The sequence below is a fragment of the Caretta caretta genome, chromosome 15 (assembly GCF_965140235.1).
Source record: "Caretta caretta isolate rCarCar2 chromosome 15, rCarCar1.hap1, whole genome shotgun sequence".
Lineage (NCBI taxonomy): Eukaryota > Metazoa > Chordata > Testudines > Cheloniidae > Caretta > Caretta caretta.
In genome coordinates, this window is record NC_134220.1 from 7,222,301 (window position 1) to 7,243,657 (window position 21,357).

Here is a 21,357-nt window from a genome sequence, read left to right on the forward strand (position 1 = left end):
ATTGATTTCCCCCAGGGGCAGGATCAGGTCAGTAGGCCAAATTTAAAAGCCCAGGAGCCATATTATACTCATACAAACCCATTCATTTCCCAGGTATAAGTGAAAGCAGAACACGGGGCCCCAGGAATTTATGAAGTATTTGTCTGCCCTGTGCATATGAATTCCTTGGTTTTGTGAGGAAATCTCAATCCCCCATACAGTAGTTTTGTCCCTAGAAGATTCAAAGGAGACCTTTCTATGCTCCTGCACTTTCAAGCGGTAACAGGCCATGAACAATGAATGCCTCCCAGGGTACACTTGCTCCAGTCCCATAAAACTCTCCTTGCTTTCAAATTGACTTTTTATTCTTGGCAAAGAAAGGAGGGATTACAAGTACAAGATGAGGAAGAGCATCAGGGTGAAGCTACAGAAGTGATTATCACCATTGAACTGTCTCCGCTGGCCTGTCTTTCCTTCAGCATTGGTCATAATATAGCCATTCAGCATACAAATCCAGGACAAAAATAACCATGCAACGCATAAGTGAATTGGTAAATATCTCAGTTTAAACTTAGGGGCTCAATTCTTTCCACAAGTGTAAATCCACGTAACTCAGTTGGATCACTGTGGATTTACCTTGGTGTTACTGGGAGAGGAATTTGTCCTAAACTGAACCTAAAGTCCTACCCCACCTACATTTATAACTGTATATTTACATTAGGTGTTTGGCTCTGGCTTGCTCACGTACTGCCCCCCCCCCCCAATTCAGAAATGTAACAGTTGGTCAGAATAAAGTGACATTTAATTATGGTAGGAACTGGACAGGAAAGGACTAGTTTAGTCTAGCCTTGTCTGATGAAATAGAAAAATCTAACGGGGCTAATTATGGATTCAAACACAGAGATACAGATGAACTCCAACCTACACACACAGCCAGACTCGCAAAAACACACATGCAAACTCCAAGAGACACAATCTCACAATTATACAGATACACACACAGGTACATGCAACACTAACACTGATATGGATGTGATCCACTCAGGCATATATGGGAATATACACCTTCCACAAGCATAGGTCTCTGAGCGTACCGTGCTTCTTAGCCTCACGGAAGAGCTGGGGGCCCACCATAGAGCAAGTCAAATGAGTACTCTGGATTGCAAACATCTGTTGTGCAACAGTTTTCTACAACGTAATGGCAGTAAACAAGTCCTGTTTCTCAGTTCACTCAAATCTAGGAGAGTTAATCACAGAGACAACAGTGAGCATGTGGCTGTACAAATAAATAATAACGTATCAATTTATCTGGTCAAATATGTATAGAATGTCTCTCTCTGCCTCCCCCAAATTTTCAGGGCTGACCAGGGACTTAATTTCTGAGTGCCCAACCTAAGACATCTGATTTTCAGAGGTGTGCGCTCAGCACTTTCTGAAAATCAGGCCTCTTTTAGATGTCTCAAGTTAGGCACCCCAAATCACTACTTATTATTGAAAAAAATTGCTATGTATTCTAGATACTCACAGTGATTTTATACATATTTAATATGCACACACACAACTATGTTAAAAAACATGAAGGTTGCAAAGTCAAGCAACTCACAAGTTAGGAAATGCCAGAATCCGTTCTTCCTCCGCTATGCACGTGCATTACGATACCGTCTTTAATGACAAACCCCCCAGGGAGATGGATGGTACTCACTTAATGAGCAGCTATTCAATCGTTTGTTTTCTTCTTATTGTTCAATGAGTGGTCCTATGTACTGTCATTATGAATTATTTTTATTATTAATAGTAATCCTCATAGGCTTTCGTATGATGCTCATCATTATATCTGATTACTTTTATGAATCTATTTTCACATCACCCCTGTGAGATGAGCAGGTGCTATTGTTCCATTTTACAGATGGGAATGGAGGCACAGAGAGATTAAGGTCAAAAGTGTCCACTAATTTGGGGTCCCCAATTTACAGCTCCTAGGACCTGATTTTTCAGAGTGCTCCACAGTGTACAGCACTTCAGCGCTCAGCTGCCCATTGACTTAGGTCGCTGCTGTAAGCGCTCAGCCCTTCTGCAAATCAAGGTCTCAGGTTAGGTATTCGTACAGGAGAAACCCACAGGTAGTGGCAACACGGGACAAGTGACTTCCGTAGCATCATATAGGCACTTTGTGGCAGAGGCAGGGCTAGAATCCAGTTCTCCAGGACAGCAGTCAACTGCCTTAACCATGAGATCATCCTTTCTCTTCCTGCAATTCCCTACTGCATTTGCGACACACTTTCCAACTTCTGCAACAAGGGAGGCAGGGGCCCAACAGATAATCTTCTTCCCTAGGCTATTCTGATTCATCTCCACAGCGTGGCCCATTCTATGCACTGAATGAGTCAGAGCTCCCATAGAAAAAGCAGTATGTGACCCTGTAATTAAATATGGTATCATAATACATACACACACGGGCACAAAGTTATGGTTGCACAGGCAATCCTCATTCTGGTATTCCTTAACTTTTGAGAGCTTGAATTCACATCATTAACTTTCTTTCAGTGTAATTTAACATGCTTTTTACAAGCAAGCTGAAATTTCATCATGCGGCCTCATATTGACACCCACTTGGGTCATCAGAGAGGTTGGAACCTTGAAAGGCACCACACACACTTCTCCCACTGGAGCTCATTGGTTAGCTCATAGCAACAGTAAGTTGTCATCCTCTATGTGGACCCGCACTAGAGGGGCATGATGAGACACCCACTTTGCCAGCGGGTTTCACAGACATTTGGTGACAGCAGAAGAATGGTGGAATCTCGAGTTTCATTCCAGGATCTGGAGTGGAGTGTGTTCCAGTGGGCACAGAGCGTTCTGCCCCATCCTCTGTAACCTGTCCCCATCCTGTCTTTTTTCCAGTCCCCAGCTCTTCATCCTCGTCCCAGTCTCCTTGACTACCCAATTCCAGGCTACACTTCTGTACTGTGGGCTCCTCACTCCATCCCAGTCTCCTTGCTCAGTCAGTCCCAATCTCCCAGTCTGACATCCAGTTTTTCTCCCCACCCCAGGTCCTAATCTCAGTATCCCACCCTAGACTCTTCATCCCAGCTTCCCCTGGTAGCTTCTTCTTCCAGGCTCCTGGCCCAGCCGGTCCCAGTTTCCTATAACTCCCTCCCACTAATCATCCAATCTCAATCTCCCCCACCCCCACTCCTAACCCTAATCTCCCCCATCTCCTTGTCCCAGTCTCCTAGCCCAGTAAATCCCAGTCTCCACCCATAGCTCTTTGTCCAACTTCATTTCCCCCAACTGACTTCCAGGCCCACTCTGTCCCCATATCTCCTCCAGCTGCTGGTCTCCTTGCCCAGTCAGTCCCCATCTTTGCCCTCCCTCTCCAGCTCCAAGTCTCAGTTCTCAGGCATCTTGATCCAATCCACATAAGCACTATGTGCATATAGCATGCACACATATATACAGTGCAGAGGTGGACAGATAGACAGAAATACAAAGATCTGGATACATTCATTGTGAAACTTATAGGGCAGTATGTTTGGCATACCAAGCATATGCAGAATGTTTAGAGATGTGGCAGAAAGAGAGTGAGAGGGAACATGTATAACTTATTTCCTAACCCTGCAGTCCCAGGGCTCCTCATCCCATTCCCAGTCTCCTTGCTCAGCCAGACCCAGGCCAAGACCCACTATTTCTTCCCTAGCTCCCAATCTCCCCCCCAGGCATATCTAATATAGGATTCTTTATCATTATTGTATCCCCTTAAAAACTCTTCATAGAGGATGTTTGTGTATAAGGAGGGCAAAAATCTACCCTTTAATTCACCAAATTCCTCATTTTTCATTTGGCTTGGAATGCTGCGATGTATTTTTTACCGTACCTGGCTTTGGAGCACATGGTGATTTATGGCCGTGTGAAAATTTAACCAGTTGTTGGAAGGCGCGGAGGCGAGGGGCTAGGGGGTGGCTGGGAGGAATCGTGAAGGGAAAACAACAAGGCCAAGGTAAAAAGAAAACCGCCAGCTTCCTAGCAGCCCCCCTTGGAAAGCCCGGCAACACGCAGCTCCAGTGCAGGGGAGAAAAGGGGCACTTTTTTTCCACATGAAGTGTTGGAAAGGCAAAACCAGGATACATAACTTGGAAATTATAAAAGGAGGTAAATCCATCAAAGCAAATCCATTGGGGAATACAATTAGGCAGAGAGTTGAACGAACACAAAGGAGCCTCGATTGGAGCGGGCTCTGCGGTTGAGTGACAATATGCAGGCTTGCAGGCGGCAGCGGCAGACAGAGAAGGGGGAAGAAAAGTTAAAGGGGGGGGGGGGGGGGCTCAGCAAATGTGATTCGAAGGAGACTCTGGGCAAGCAACAAAATCGATGTAAATTCATTTCGGCGGGGGCGGGGGAGGGATTGGAGCTGGTCATTTCCCTCCCTGGAGCCTGCGGGAGGGCAGGGCTCCCTTCAGCAGTGTCCAGGGATCCCAAATGGGTCTTGAGCCATTGCACCATCCCCACGCCTGCCGGGTGCACCCTAGCCCACCAGGGCTGGGGGCGAGGGGGACCGGGCGCGCGCACTTAGAGCGTTGGGTCACTGGGCCAGACACGGATCCATTTCAGGCGCTCCGAAGTCATTCCGGACTAAGCGGAAAATAACCCCGCTTGCTCTGCAGCCACACGGGCAGCAGCCCGGATGCAAACCCTGGGACTGCACAGACACGGGCTCGGCGTTGCTATTTTGTACGTTTTGGTCTTGCCCCCCCCCCCCCCCCCAGCAATGTCAGTTGAAAGACGGCGAGCAGCCCCCACAGGCTTGTTTTGCATTATTCCCCCCGCCTCGTAGAGCTGCCCTGTGGAACTCCAAGTGCCCCCGCTTCCACACACGCCCTGCTCAACGCGATCTCCAGAAGACCTTCTCTACCGAAACCCCATTCATACAGGTGTGCTATCAAAGCTGAACCGTTGCAGGGTTTCCCCTTCCCCTGACCTAGGCATATGAAGGGTTAATGCTGTTCACAGCGATTTGATTCTGAGAAGAATCGAGGAAGAATTCAAAGTATCCAAGTTTATATTTAAGAAGCGCTGCTATTTCCCTGGTTTTATTTTGATTTTATTTAGGGCGGGGGTGGAGGGGTGGGGAAGGGATGGAAACACGACGTTCAAAGCTGATGCGAGTCAGTTACATACACCTGGTAGGTAAACATCCCCGTTTCTTTTTTTGTTCCCAAGCAAATCTATTCCCCGATCCCCGGACTCTTCCGGAAAGGGGACGAATAGATTAGATACATTTGCGATATCGCAATAGAGCCTCCTTCAGCCTTTTCTATTTACGATGTTTAATCTCCCAAATCATTCCCGCTGAAAAAACAATTGTCCAAACAATTAGTTAATAGTCAGCCGCAGTGACTTTCTTTGCTTGACAAAGAAAGAAGGAAGCGGTCAAAGGTACATTATTAAACATGCAATTAATTATAGTACACGATATTTCCCCCCTCAAAGGACATTTAATGAGTTAAATATATCTATAGTTAAAGGCTTTTTGCCCCCTCACTGAACCGGATTAACAGTATTTATTTCTTTTTAACTGTAAAAAAAAAATCACAGTCATGAAAAATAATCTTGACAGAATGCAACTTCTGGAAGGCTTTCGCCCCCCCCGCCCCGAAAGCTATTACAGAGATGAAGCGATGCTGTATTAAACGGTAACAAAATTAGGTTAAATACAATCTCATATCACTCCCTCCTCCCCCCAGACCCCGAAAACCGGGGAAGCTCGCGTTTGTGAATGGATTGGGTCACTAACAGTGCACGTTACCCACCGAATTGCCCAAAGCCTCGCAGCTCGGAGCAGTTGGACACAGATTTTGAAGTCGGCCAAAGAAAGGGCCAGTTGTGCCGATGCGTTAGTTGCCTCCTTAATCGCAGGGCTCCTGAGAGGCAAAAATCTCGCTCGAGGGACCCTTCGCAGGCTGTCGTCCTGCGTGCTAGCCTAGCCAAGCCACCCCTGCTCCCAACGCATCTCAGGGGAAATGGGTCTCCCCAGCGCCCATTCCAACACCTCCTCAGTCCCGGGCTGGCGACCTCCACAGCAAACGGCGTGAGGGGAATGGCAGCCCCTTGCAGGAAAGAGATCTGCCGTCCCGCTGCAGCCGTGTGAAATTGCTCTAATATAAACTGCAGCAAAAACGAGCACGAACGCGGCGGAACCGAAAAGCGGAGCCTCTCTGCTCAGATCGCAGGGGCGCGGGCAAGTTTCCCTCACCCAGCAAGGTTTCGGGAGCCTGCCAGGGGAGCTCAGAGGCGACCCGGACTCCGCTGCGTGTACCGTAACGGTACAGTTTATATTAGACAGCGGAGCAGAAATAAAACTACCGAGTCAAGCATTAGAACCAGATGCGAAGCCGTAGGTCTCACGGGCTTCCCCCCACACATGTGTGCGCGTCGGGAAAGGAGCGGATCCGAGCGTACCGCAATGGGAAGTGAATGCAGGGTTAGACCCTGGGGCGTTTTGTTCCAAGGTCTGTTCCCCAGCCGCGCCCCCCTCCTCTTAACCACCAGTTGAAAGGGGGAAAAATTAAGGGCCCAATCCTTCCCCTAATGAAGTCGGAGCCAGTGACCCCCAAGGGGACAGCATCATGCGCTAGTAAGTATCTCATAAACCTGACGGGAAAACTTCTCAGTACCAAGCTGTCTTGAACAAATCTCCCCCTAGAGGAGCGGGGAATATAATGGCGGGGTGTTATTCTAGTGGGTGGGTTCCGGAGAGAGGCGAATGGGGTCCCGAAGAGCATCACTGAGTGCAGAATTTGGCCTCAAATATGTATGGGAGCCAAGCATGTGTTGACTGGCAGTTAACCACCCCCAGTCGAATCTATCTGTCCCACTCTGCTACGGAACATCTGGGGGTCGGGGTGGGGGTGAAGTCCTGTCTCAAATGGGAGGCGATTCTGCTTTCCAGCGCTGTGTCTGGCCTTAGAAACATTCAGCCCAAGCCCCCGGCGCTCGGTGAAATCCAGAGGGCGTGCAGAGCAAACACAAGGCGAGATCCAAACTGCGAACCCTTGTCCAGCGCTTGGCAGCGTGGAGAGGGCATGAAACCAAGGACCGACACGTGGAAATCCATTGCGAAACACACAGAGAAGAGTCGGGCAGATAAAAGCTCGTCGGTGGGTGGGTGTGAAATATTAGCTCGCGTCTGAAATAGCCCTTGCAGTTCGTGGACTTAGCGGGGCTCTCTCCCCTTCCAGAGCCCTTTCTCCGAGGCAAGGCAGAAGGCAACCACGGCGGGCTGTAACCTAAGAGCGGAGGAGGGCTGGGAGATTATTTTGACATTAGCAACTCAAGGCTGCGAACTTGCCCTTTGCGACAGATTTCGCACTGCGGGTTTCGACGGAGGCAGGTGTAGCCATCATCTCAAGCTGAACTTCCCGTCGGAAACTCGCTTCTCCTCCCTTACACTTACACCCCCCCGGGATCCTTCTCTGGCATTGCTGAACTCTGTGCCCAGACCCAAGCACCCAAGGTATAGCGCTCCCCCCCCCCCCGCACCCTTCTTTTCTGAAACTGATCTCCTTTTCCCCACACACTTTTGGTTTAATTTGTTTCTCTGGCCTACTGACTTGGCTTTGCCTTCCCTTGAACACTGGGTGTACCGCGGACATCAATCATGCCTCAGTCTACACAGGGGTAAGGATAGAATATGAGCGAAGGTGACCAAACATGGCACAGGATTCACATCACCTCAGCCTTGATGAACTGGGTTCAATCGGAGTTTCAGAATCATAACAACTGTTGTTCCCCATCACAGAACATCAACGGGGCCTTTTAAAGGGAAAGTATCCATTTACTCCAGGCATGTGATGCATTAAGACTTTCATCTTCTATTAAACCTTAAAGGCTGAATGAATTTTAGACAAACTCAATTTGCTCAAGCTGGCTCTGCGGTGATTTGACATGGTTACTCCTTTCCCTCCCTCAGAGGAGTTTTTCCCCCAGTAGTATTTTGACATATCTTGGTAGTTGCCTTCTGGGAAAGGCTGCTGAGCATGGAACAGAGCAAATAGAGTTTAGCTCCAAGACTGCAACACCTCTTAAAAGCGTAACTCTGCATCAAGCCTCATGCAATGTGAAATTTACCTTCCTGCAGCTCTGAACAGCAGGCTTTTCTTGAAATCTGAGTTGGGAAAAGAACAGCTATTTCCAAAATGAACCAGAGTGTTTATATCCAGGCCAATACAATAACTTTAACAGAAGAAAGGGCCACCTATTTCTTAACTGAAGGTGTCCAGGCCAGATAAATGAAGCCTCAAGGAGCTACCCTGCATCCACACTAGGAAAGAAGTTGAGTTTAGGTCAAGTTTAGCTAGCACACACTAGGCAATTATCAATCGATCAAAACAGGCCACAAATGTAGTCTAGACATATGGAGGGGGAGAAAGAGAGAGAGAGACACACACACTACTTCTAAGATTTAGGCTTCCATATGTTGAGAAAGATGAACCATATTTGTACATATTTGATTCTTACCTACCAGCTGGGCTCACTCATCCTGGTTGTGACTGAAATAATTAAAGAACAGCATGCATGCCCTGTTATGTTGTGAACATGGGCCTACACAGCATCTATATTCACCAGGGATCAAGGAGTGACCCATCAGAATCACAGGCCTATGAAATCAATGAGTAGCATTTCTGATTGCTATTTTGCAAGATGAAACCTTATGAAGTATTTCACTATTGTGTCTATTGTTTTTGGTTCTCTACCTAAACATAAATCAATTGCAGTTTTGCCCTGGTGAACCTTCAGAAATTTAAGTAAATGGAAAGCACAAAAATCTCAAATCCAATCCTGACAGCATTCTCCCTTTTTTCCTTAGTCATAGGATCATAGAATCATAAGACAGGAAGGGATCTTGATAGGTCATCTAGTCCAGTCCCCTTCACTCATGGCAGGACTAAGTATTATTAAATATTAAGTCCTTAATAAATATTAGCCTGTAATTACAGAGGCTAACAACAGGGTGCAACAAAGGTGTGCATGCTTAGATCTTGTACATTGAGAAAGTTATGTGAGTTAGCCCTCTAAATCTGATGCTAAAAATAAATATTAGCACAATTATTTTAACAGAAAAATTCCAAGATCACACTTTTAGGAAAACTGTACAAGAGAATTTAGTATTAAAACTTTGTCTGCACAAGAAAGTTGCACCACTGTGACTGAAGATGTGCTATTAAATTGATTTAATTAGAACAGTGCAAAGGACTGTGGACACTTATTTTATTTTCAACTTGGCTTTGTTTGGGTTAGTTTAAATAAATTAGGAATCAGTTTAAACTAACCCAAATGATTCAGCAGATAGACCCTTTTCAATATCCAGTTATTATATTGCATTGGGGTCACTGTGCCATGGGAGGTGATACCTTTTGGATGAGATGTAAAATTGAGGTCATGACCACGTATGATCATGAAATATTCCATGGCACTTTCCCCAAGAACTGCAATGTTTGCCCTTGTGTCCTGGCTATATTCCAGTTTGAATAACTATAAATATGGCCGACTTAACCCCTCCTACTGTGCAACTTGAACTGGACCCAGGAGTAACAACAATCCCTTTCACTGATATTTATATTAGCACCACCAAATAAGCAAACAAATATCAACTAACAGAAACCTTTGCTTATTAACACATGTATATTCTTTATTATAGAAATCAGTCAAACAAGATGACCATGTTCTTAACCAGATTGCCTAACTTGATTGGAACTGTAATGTAGACCAACTTTGCTTTAATTTCTCATTTCTGTTTCATTACATTTCGTTAAGTTCATTCATTAAATTTTGGGTGTGGAAGGAAGTTGTTTTGGCAATGGAGTCATAGAATCATAGAATCATAGAATATAAGGGTTGGAAGGGACCCCAGAAGGTCATCTAGTCCAACCCCCTGCTCAAAGCAGGACCAAATCCCAGTTAAATCATCCCAGCCAGGGCTTTGTCAAGCCTGACCTTAAAAACCTCTAAGGAAGGAGATTCTACCATCTCCCTAGGTAACGCATTCCAGTGTTTCACCACCCTCTTAGTGAAAAAGTTTTTCCTAATATCCAATCTAAACCTCCCCCACTGCAACTTGAGACCATTACTCCTCGTTCTGTCATCTGCTACCATTGAGAACAGTCTAGAGCCATCCTCTTTGGAACCCCCTTTCAGGTAGTTGAAAGCAGCTATCAAATCCCCCCTCATTCTTCTCTTCTGCAGGCTAAACAATCCCAGCTCCCTCAGCCTCTCCTCATAACTCATGTGTTCCAGACCCCTAATCATTTTTGTTGCCCTTCGCTGGACTCTCTCCAATTTATCCACATCCTTCTTGAAGTGTGGGGCCCAAAACTGGACACAGTACTCCAGATGAGGCCTCACCAATGTCGAATAGAGGGGAACGATCACGTCCCTCGATCTGCTCGCTATGCCCCTACTTATACATCCCAAAATGCCATTGGCCTTCTTGGCAACAAGGGCACACTGCTGACTCATATCCAGCTTCTCGTCCACTGTCACCCCTAGGTCCTTTTCCGCAGAACCGCTGCCTAGCCATTCGGTCCCTAGTCTGTAGCTGTGCATTGGGTTCTTCCGTCCTAAGTGCAGGACCCTGCACTTATCCTTATTGAACCTCATCAGATTTCTTTTGGCCCAATCCTCCAAGGTTTGGAAGGTGAGAGTGAAAATATTCTGAAAGCAGGTCATGGTTCCTCCCAAGTTTCATCTCCAAAACAACTTCTTTCCACACCCAAAAGTTAACTTAGGCCTGGTCTACACCACGGGGTTAGGTCGAATTTAGCCGCATTAGGTCGATTTAAAAATGACTGCATCCACACAACCAACCCCATTCCGTCGACCTAAAGGGCTCTTAAAATTGGCTTCTGTACTTCTCCCTGACAAGGAGAGTAGCACTAAAATCGACCTTGCTGGGTCGAATTTGGGGTAGTGCGGACGCAAATCGACAGTATTGGCCTCCGGGAGTTATCCCAGAATGCTCCATTGTGACCCTCTGGACAGCACTTTCAACTCCGATGCACTAGCCAGGTAGATAGGAAAAACCCCGGGAACTTTTGAATTTCATTTCCTGTTTGGTCAGTGTGGCGAGCTCAGCAGCACTCAGCAGCACAGGTGACCATACAGTTCCAGAATCGCAAACGAGCTCCAGCAAGGACCATTCTAGGGGGGGACCCTACCACTATCCCACCACTGTCTGTGGATACCTGCAAGGGGGGAGTCTCACGCCGCACGGAAGAGGATTTTGTGGATGAGGAAGAGGAGAAGGATGAAGAGGAGGAGAATGCGCAGCAGGCAAGTGGTGACTCTGTTCTCCCCAGCAGCCAGGACCTTATCACCACCCTGGAGCCAATACCCTCCCAAGGCGGGATCCCCGACCCTGAAGCCGGAGAAGGCACCTCTGGTGAGTGCACATTTGTAACTACAGTACAGGGTTTACAGTACAGGGTGTTCATGGTCACCTGGTTGAAAGAGGGGAATTTTTGTAAGGGAACAGTAAAAGGACCCCGTTCATGCTAGGCTGTTTGCGCTTGGCTAAAAGGGATCATCCCGGAGAATAGCCACGCGGTGGGGTAGGGGTAGGTGTGTGCTGCACATCTACCCGAATACTGCAGCCCCTCCTTTTAAATGTGAAACCCAATCCATTGCTTGCTCTGGGAAAGGGGGGTGCTGCAGTTTGAAAACATTCCCACATGTTATGAAGGCGTAAGAAGCCAACCCAATTTTACTCTACCTTTTTATCTCCTCCCAGGTGCAAATGTTTCTACGCTCCCCCTATCATCTCTGTCCCTGAGGTTATCGCAGACTAGAAGGTAAAAAAACTCCACACTTGCGAGGACATGTTTTCCAAGCTCATGCAGTCCTCCTGCACTGATAGGGCACAGCTTAATGCATGGAGGCATTCAGTGGCAAAGGCCAGGAAAGAATTAAGTGAGTGCAAAGAGCGGAAGCAGGACGTGATGCTGAGGCTAATGGGGGAGCAAACAGACATGATGAAGCATCTGTTGGAGCAGCAGGAAAGCCAACAAGAGCACAGGCCCCCGCTGCATCCACTGTATAACTGCCTACCCTTCTCCCTATGTTCCATAGCCTCCTCATCCAGATGCCCAAGAACACCGGGGGAAGGCTTCAGGCACCCAGCCACTCCACTCCAGAGGATAGCCCAAGCAACCAAAGGCTGTCATTCAAACAGTTTGATTTTTAGTGTGGCTACAATAAAAAATGTGGCCTTATCCTTCCCTCCTCCCCCATCCCACCCGGGCTACCTTGTCCACTATCTCATTTTTTAAAAAAATTAAAAAAGGTTTGCATCAAGGAGTACACACAACTGTCACACCGAAGCTTGGCCAGTCATGAAACTTGTTTTCAAAGCCTCTCTGATGTGTAGCGCGCCTTGCTGTGCTCTTCTAATCACCCTGGTGTCTGGCTGCTCAAAATCGGACACCAGGCAATTTGTCTCAACTTCCCACCCTTCCATAAACGTCTCCCCCTTACTCTCACAGATATTATGGAGCACACAGCAAGAACAATGGGAATGTTGGTTGCACTGAGGTCTGAGCTAGTCAGCAAACAGCGCCAGCCAGCTTTTAAACTTCCAAAGGCACATTCTACCACCATTCTGCACTTGCTCAGCCTGTAGTTGAACTGCTCCTTACTACTGTCCAGGCTGCCTTTGTAAGGCTTCATGAGCCATGGGAGCAAGGGGTAGGCTGGGTCCCCAAGGATAACTATTGGCATTTCAACATCCCCAAAGGTAATTTTCTGGTCTGGGAAGAAAGCCCCTTCTTGCAGCTGCTCAAACAGCCCAGAGTTCCTAAATATGCGAGCGTCATGCACCTTTCCTGGCCATCCCACGCTGATGTCAGTGAAATGTCCCTTGTGATCCACCAGTGCTTTTGCAGCACCATTGAGAAGTACCCTTTGCGGTTTATGTACTGGTTGACAAGATGGTCCGGTGCCAAGATGGGGATATGTGTTCCGTCTATTGCCCCAACACAGTTAGGGAACCCCATTGCAGCAAAACCATCCAGTATGACCTGCACATTTCCCAGAGTCACTACCCTTGATAACAGAACATCAATGATTGCATTTGCTACTTGAATCACAGCAATCCCCAGAGTAGACTTGCCCACTCCAAATTGATTCCCGACTGACCAGTAGCAGTCAGGCATTGCAAGCTTCCACAGGACTATCGCCACTCGCTTCTCAACTGTCAAGGCAGCTCTCATCTTGGTATGCCTGCGCATCAGGGTGGGGGAAAGCAACTCACAGAGTTCCAGAAAAGTGGCCTTACACATGCAAAATTTTTGCAGCCACTTGAATCATCCCATACCTGCAACACTATGCAGTCCCACCAGTCTGTGCTTATTTGCTGGGCCCAGAATCGGCATTCCACTGTATCAACAAGCCCCACTGCCACCATGATGTCCCAATTGCCACAGCCCTTGCTTTCAGGAACTTCTGTGTCCATGTCCTCATCAAAATCCTCCTCATGCTGGATTCTGCCCGGTTCTGCATATACTCCACGATAATGTGCAAGGTGTTTACAATGCTCACAACAGCAGCGGTGACAGCGAGCTGAGCGGGCTCCATGTAGTATGGCGTCTGCAGGAGAGCAGAGTTGCAGTGGAAGCGGTGGATGAAGACAGTTTGCAGTCGTACAGCACCCAGGAGGACCAGAATGGATCCCCCGAGCTCGTCGCTGGGGAGCAGGGAGACCAGGGTTGCAGCGGAAGCGGTGCATGATGACAGCAGCAGTCAGGACACAACAGCAGTGGTGACAGTGAGCTGAGCTGAGCGGGCTCCATGCTTGCCGTGGTATGGCGTCTGCATGGAAAAAAGGCGCGAAATGATTGTCTGCCATTGCTTTCACGGAGGGAGGGGCGACTGACGATATGTACCCAAAACCACCCACGACAATGTTTTTGTCCCATCAGGCATTGGCAGCTTAACCCAGAATTCCAATGGGCAGCAGAGACTGCAGGAACTGTGGGATAGCTACCCACAGTGCACCGCTCCATAAGTCGATGCTAGCGATGATAGTGAGGACTCACTCCGCCGACTTAATGCGCTTAGTGTGGACATATGCAATCGACTGTATAAAATCCATTTCTAAAAATCGACTTCTATAAGATCGACCTAATTTCGTAGCGTAGACATACTCAAACTCAATTTAGACCTATTGCTTTCAGGCAGCAAGCCTTATTACTAGCTAGTGAGAACACAGAAATGCTACAAAACATCATGGAGCCTAATTCTCTTCTCACTTGAATCAGTGTAAACCAGGAGTAATGAACTCATGTGACGTCAATGGAGTTATGGCAGAATCATTGTAAACAGTCAGAGGATTAGACCCCGTGTAAGCAATTTTGGGAAAGATCCTCAGCTCCAAATCCATTCATGGAGTTATGCCAAGTTTACACCAGCTGAGGATCTTCCCCTCTGACTGTATGAATGTTAGGTCCTCAAGTCCTTCTGGACTATTAGGTGTGGAAGATCCCTCCAAATGTCATTCCCAAGGTAATTTTTTCTAGATTCTCTATAAGGGGGCAGATCCTCAGGTGGTGTAAATTGGCATACCCTTGTGAGGCAGGGCAGTGCTGTTATCTCCAGTCTGCAGAGGGGAATTGAGGCACAGAGACTAAATGCTTTGCCCAGGGTCACACATGAGATTTGTGGCAGATCAGAAATTGAACCCAGGCCTCCCATAGTTCACGCTAGTGCTCTAACCACTGGACCAGATCCTCTCTAGGAATTAGAAGGACGGGCAAGGCCCAGCCCTTTTGACCCCCTTTGCTGAGTTGGACACGTATGGAAGTAGTAGCTCTGAGTAGCCCAGCCCTGCAGAATGGACTCAAAATTCCTTTCATCTCTCCCTCCATTGCACACGTATGTGTCATGTGCCAGCCAGCACCATTCCGACCCTATCAGAGAAGATTTGTTTCTAACAGCTACATCCACAAATGCCCTTATCACAAGATGAATGTTTTCACTGTCACTTAGCCCCATACAGAGAGCAGGTTCCCGCTATTAGAGCTTTGGGTGTCTTTGCTGTTATTAAACCAGAAAGTGTTATGGCCTGAATTTGCATTTTTGGAGCAGTCATCAAAATGTGGGGGTGTGATATTATTGTGCATTACGAGATATTTAGTAATGCATGTCCATTGTGCCACATATTTACCCCTTCACAAATACTAGTTAGAGAAATGGGTCAGACATATGCATATTATAGGAAAAAAAGGTATGTGAGAAAGAGGGTGGGGGAGAAAAGGAAAGGTAGCGAGCAGTGGGATGCATGATGATAGATGCTGAAGCCTGGCAATTCCACTACATGTAGTTAAGGTGAATCTTGTTCCACCATCCTTAATGGAAAGGAAGAGGTTTGCTCGAAATCCTAAAGGATTCTAACGTTTCTGCTTCTTTTAGTGCCTTCAAGAAATCACCAATGGGAAAAAAAATCACGCTGGGAAGATACTAATATTCGAATATGGTGCCTTTCAGTGGGAGGGTGGGGTGTGTGTGTCTGGGAGGGGGATTATATCCAGATGATTTAATGGGATGACACGACATGGTCCCTCATGGTCCAGAGTCCTTGGAAAGCCAGTGGCAGAAGGGGAACATCAGGTTCCCTCGGACCATGGGAGGTGGAATGAGAAGCATTGCCTGACTTCAGCAGGGGGAACAAGCAGACATGGTTGCAGCTGTCTGGTAGAGCTGGTGGAAAATGTATGACCTCTGGGTCACATCACTGCTGATGATGATCAAAAGGAACTTCTCTGACCCTAAAAGACCAGGTTTTTCCACAGAGCCTCAGCCTCAATGTCCAACACAAACACAAAAATTCAAAACTCCTGGATTAAGGAGACGGTGTGGCTTCCATTAACCCAAAGGTTTGGCTGAGTTGACACCAGGAAAAGCTGTGCATCAAACATAATGAATCAGAAGGGAAGCCTAGACATCAGACAGAACCCAGTGACCTTTAGAGCTAGATAGCATTACTTATCATGAGCATACTGGGGCGGGGGAGGGGAGATAGTTACAAACAGTATGGACTAAAAAACAGTCCTTGCTGATAACACATGAAGTCCCTAACCTGCTCCCTTTCCTTCCCTTTCTGTATGTTTGGCAGCAATCACAGCACACTGGTGGGAAGCAAAACTGTCTGCAAAGGCTAAAGCAGGAAAACTCTTTCCAAAGAGGAACCATCCCCTTGCAAGCACCACGGATTTACTGCATTGCAACACAAACGCCGACCCCTTACAGTGCAGCTCAGCTGCTCTTTGTTTTCCACTTGAGTGCTGCATGGACACCTAAATATTGATACATTCCTCCAGCATCTCTCCGAGCTTGGAAATGCATTACGGACTCCAAACAGAAATGCTCACCCCCTTTCTCCTCGTCTGTCCGTGTAAATAGATATAGTTACATTAAGATATATAGACAGAACCTTTACTCAAAGGAACCAGATCAGTTTCATACACTGATTAAGTTCATCTGGGGGCTGAACTCCATATAAACCGTGGGGGTAGGGGACTAAACCAATTCCAGCAAGGGTTAGGTGAGCCTTTCGCCTGCCACACACGCACGCTCTCTCTCTAATTTTGTCCACAGCTATCATAAAACCAGAGACATTTATATGAGGGTGAAAGGCCAAGAGGGGCCTTGCTTTAATAACAGGGGAAATTTTATTTTCTGTTATTAATTACATGTTATCCAGTGTACATTTGCAGCACTTACTTTAGATTTAGTTACATCTATATTTTATTAGAAAACTTCTCAGGTCATGCAGGGGTATTTGGATTGGAGGGAGGGGGAAGGCTGCTGTAAACTGCAAGAGGATATGTTGTTTTACTGTAAAGCCCTCTCTTCCTCCCCCATCCACCCTCTCTTCTCCATCTGCCTTTTTAGGGATGGATTCTTGCACATTCTTGGAATAGTTCACTCTGCAAATGCTAAATGAATCGAGGCTCAGAATAAATGTGGGGCTGTATCAGCCTGAAGTTCCCAGAAACGCTGCATAAAGACATACGGGCATTCACCAATGTAGCTTATGGCTACTGGATCAGTCAAATCCCAACTGAAAAGTTACACTTAGCAAGTGGAGACTTAAAAGTTCAAATCCCCAGTCTAATTCGGCACATGCTTTCTTTCGTTTCCCTGCATCCGGCTGCTTTGGGGGAGTGTCTGCTGTGGGCGCTCGCCTCTCTCATTGCCGGAGATGGCAGGTGGGAAGAGGGTCGGGGAGAGGTTTCTAGCCTCTATGGATAAACATGCAGCTTATGGGGATGATAGATAATTGGTATAATTACAGGGAGGAATGAGAGGACAATTGGACCCTTAACTGAGTGCACAGGTGCCCCCCTACACCTCTCTCTCCAGCATCACCACCAACTACAAGATACGGAATTGTTTACACACACACACACACACACACACACAATCCTTCACCCTTCCTCCCAAAAAAATGGTTAAGGAAGTTGAGGGATAAAGTGGGGGTGGGGGGAGAGAACATGCAGCATATGAAAAAGAAATAAGAAACTAAGCTAAAACAACACACAAAGAATCAATTCCATAGGCTTAGATCTTAGATCCTAAATTGATTGGTTCCTTGGATGGATGCATGGATCTAGCTCACCAAGTTTCCCCAATACAACATGGTGACTGGATACTGAAAAGGGCCAATCTACTGACTCTCTAACACCACGTTCAGCAGCACTCTGTGTGACGCAGGGGTGGGGTGTAAAGGAGTTAGGTCTCAGTGAACTTCCTCAGACAGACAGGCCCATAATGAAACCCACCGCCCCCACCATCCGTACTAGCTGATACCCTGGTCAGCAGTCTTTGCAGAGAGCCAACAGGTGATGGAGACCAAACTCCCTTGGAGGTGATCCATCCAGATCAGGGCTAAGGGGTGCCATCAAGGGAACGTTCCTTGCTTGCACAGGCGCTGTCTATACGATCAAGTGTCAGTCCCTTAAGCTGTCAATCGGACACCTTTCCTCAGACCTAATGTAAACCAACTTCACACAGGGGAGCGGGTTGTGTGGAGAAGGTATAAATATAACAGATATACCCATCCCCCAACAACATTTACAATGGGAAATGGTCTACCTCAGGGCTTGTCTATCCTCAGAGTTGCACTGGTTTAATTTAAGGTGTAATTTTAAACAGTTTCAGCTGGTGCAAAAGGCTGTGCGGACCCTCTTGTTTTGGTTTAAACAAAGGCTACGACTTGTCTACACAAGAAAGTTGTGCTGATTTAAAACTGATTTAGTTAAACTGGTGCCTGCCCTCGTATGGACACTTCTTTGTTTTGTTCCCAGTGTGCCTTATTTCAGGTTATTTTAAACAGATTCCTAACTGATTTAAGCTAAACTGAAATAAGCATTTCCACACTGGCTAATGTAAACTGGCTCAACTAAACCTGTGCAAATGTGTGTGTAGACAAGACCACTGTGGCAGTCAAGGAATGAAGATTTCAGAATAAATCTCATATGGGGTAAGGTTCAGAGGGAAAAAACAAACAAACGAGAGAAAAATATTAGCTACTGTCCTGAGCCAAAGCCATGGCTCCAAATGAGCCAGAAGTTTGGGAAAGTTTGGATCTGAACTTTATGGTAAGTCCCTGAGAGCCTGATTCTCTTCTCATGCTGCTTTTAAACAGGTGCAGATCTGTGAACTTCAGCAGAGTTTGTTTGAGTTACACCGGTGCAAGCGTGAGCTGAACAAGGCCCGGTCTCTATACTGGGCTGGATCAAAAGACAATATCCGAATGCCTCTGAACTTTGGGGAAGTTTGGGTCTGAGATCTAGTTCTGAGTTTTACGACGCCTGCTGGGAAGGTGAAGTCAGTAAATGCTTGGAACAATTTGGAATGCTGGATTGGAACACGGCCCATCCAAAAGTTGGTCTGCCCACAAATAGAAAGCTGAAAATATACACAATGCTCACTCATTAATATCTCTGCCTGATTGAATTCAAGCTGAGCAAAGGGAAGCCTGATGTTCACGTAGAGAAATATTCTAGGAAACAAGGCAGAATCAGGCTCAAGAAAAATACTTTCCTGTAACTTGATCAAGGAGCGTACCAGATGGCAGGCTGGTTTCACTGTGGATGGCACTCGTCCACTGTACTGTCAAAGGACTATCTCTGCCTCTGCATGCTCCCCTGAAAGGAGGCACTGAGCGCTTTGCTTGGTGCAGGAGGACAGAGAGCTCGGCCTAGAGACATTGCAAAGGAGGGAGTGGAGACATCTATCTGTTTTTCATATAGGCAACAATTCATGTACGGCGTGTCAAAAATAACGAATTTGCTGGAGCTTAAGGGTAAAGTTCAAAAGTTCACTTGGGGTGCAGAGCTGCTGCTTCTGGGGGAAGATCAGCCTGGTTAGCATGTGGGAAAGAAAGCCTCATTAATTTTCAGGAAAATTCGTTAGGGATTGTTGCTGAATATGCATGTGTGTGCACGCAATCCAGCAATAAATTACAAAGCCAAATCTTTAGGCCCTGACTCAGTTCTCACTCACCTTGGTCTAAAGCGAAACTTTATTCAGTGGGTACCAGATCTTCAAAAGGTACTAGGTGCTTAATTCCCATTGATTGCAATGAGGTTTAGGTGCCTAAAGACCTTTGAGGATTGGGGCCTAGGTGTTTTGTTTCGGTAAGGATTAAGAAGGCACAAACGTGCTGTCCAGGGCAGCCCCGTGTTGGAAGCAGTGCAGAGTTTGACCACACCCGGGCAGTTCAGGAGGACAGAACCCAGCCCCATCCCTCTGCAGGGTGAACGTGTCCATTGCTACATTCATGGCAGGCAGTTACACCGATACAACTAATGCGAGCAGAAATTCCGGGTGAGGTTTGCTGGCCTGTGCTAGGCCGGAGCCCAGACTAGATGACTGTAATAGCTCCTTCTGGCCTAAAAAATATGCATCTATACTTATCCTAGCCCAGTGCATGGGACCTGGGGCAGGGCCTTGGCTGTGTCCCCCTTTGGGACATTTTGCTCTTCGGAAGAGAAGTTAAAGGAAAGGGGAGCAAGGGCAGATGTACAGGTCCCCCTCCTAAGCTAAAAAGTAGAGGATAGCTCCTTCTCCACTCCTTGGCTTTGATAAGCAATGCTCTGCACAGCTCCCCTTCCTCCCGAATTGGGGTAATGGGAGCTCCCCTCGTTTCAAACTCCTCTAACCATTGCCTCCTTAAGGATGCATGGAGCCACTGTGCTTGCATTCATTGGAGTACAGGAGCTACAGTTGTGCTCTGCTGCTCCTGGAGAAAGATGGGACTCAACTGCGGTATCCTTATCACCTTGTGGAGCCATGGAGCTGCAAGGCATAATCTTGGCCTGCACAAGGACTTCAGGATTTGGCCTACTATGCACAGAGCAGAGAGAAGAGGGGGAATTTTTCTATGAATATTCATTCAGGTTCAAAGGCCAGTTTGTGAGCTTTCATGTTTCCTCTCCATGAACACATGGGAGCTTGAATTTTACCAACAAGAATATTCCCCAAAAGAGAATTTCACTTGGTACAGTTGGTTGAAATATTCAAAATTTGCATTTTTTGCAGTGTTGGTCAGTTACCATCCAATCAGAGATCAGGAACAATGCCACGTGATCTAGGTAACCAAGCAACATAACATGAAAGTCTAATGTCAGCTACTAACTCTTCACAGCAAACACATCACAATCGATTCAAGCATGGAATTAAAGTAATGGAGAAAGGTGCAAATAATCCTCAATAACAAATACAAGAGGGAATGTTATGATCTTCTTGAGCACATTTCACAAAGAGTAAAAGGGATAAAATGTAGAGTCCATAGAAGAGAAAAAAGTTGTCATGCCCATTTCCCCCCAGTTTTTTGGTTGAAATTTGAAATTTACAACCCTTATGAGACAGAAACAATGTGGTTCATTCACCCACTACATTAAATCCAAACAAGCAGCACACACTGCGTTATGCAATGACCCAGGATAATCACGAAGGGCTAGACTGACATGGATTGCATGCCTGCTTAAGGGAGTAAGGACCCCTCCTTTAACCTCTACATGGGCAACTGAGATATTGGCTCTAGAAATGCAGGAATAGGTGGATGCCACATGTCTGCCCCCCTTTTACCTGCAGTAGATGGGCGGGGAGGTGCAGGGAAAGGATGGAACCTTTGCCCAATGCCTCTATTCTCTGGTCAAGCTAGCAGGGAGGAGGGAGTGGGCATTATAGTTTGCTCCTGGTATAAGTCAGCAGCAAATTACTACCTCTTTGGAGGAAGCAAGGGAAGAACAGATTCAGAGGTGTCTGAGGCACAATGCTTCCCGGAGATGGCACTCTTTACTCACGGCTGTTCCTAAAACCAAA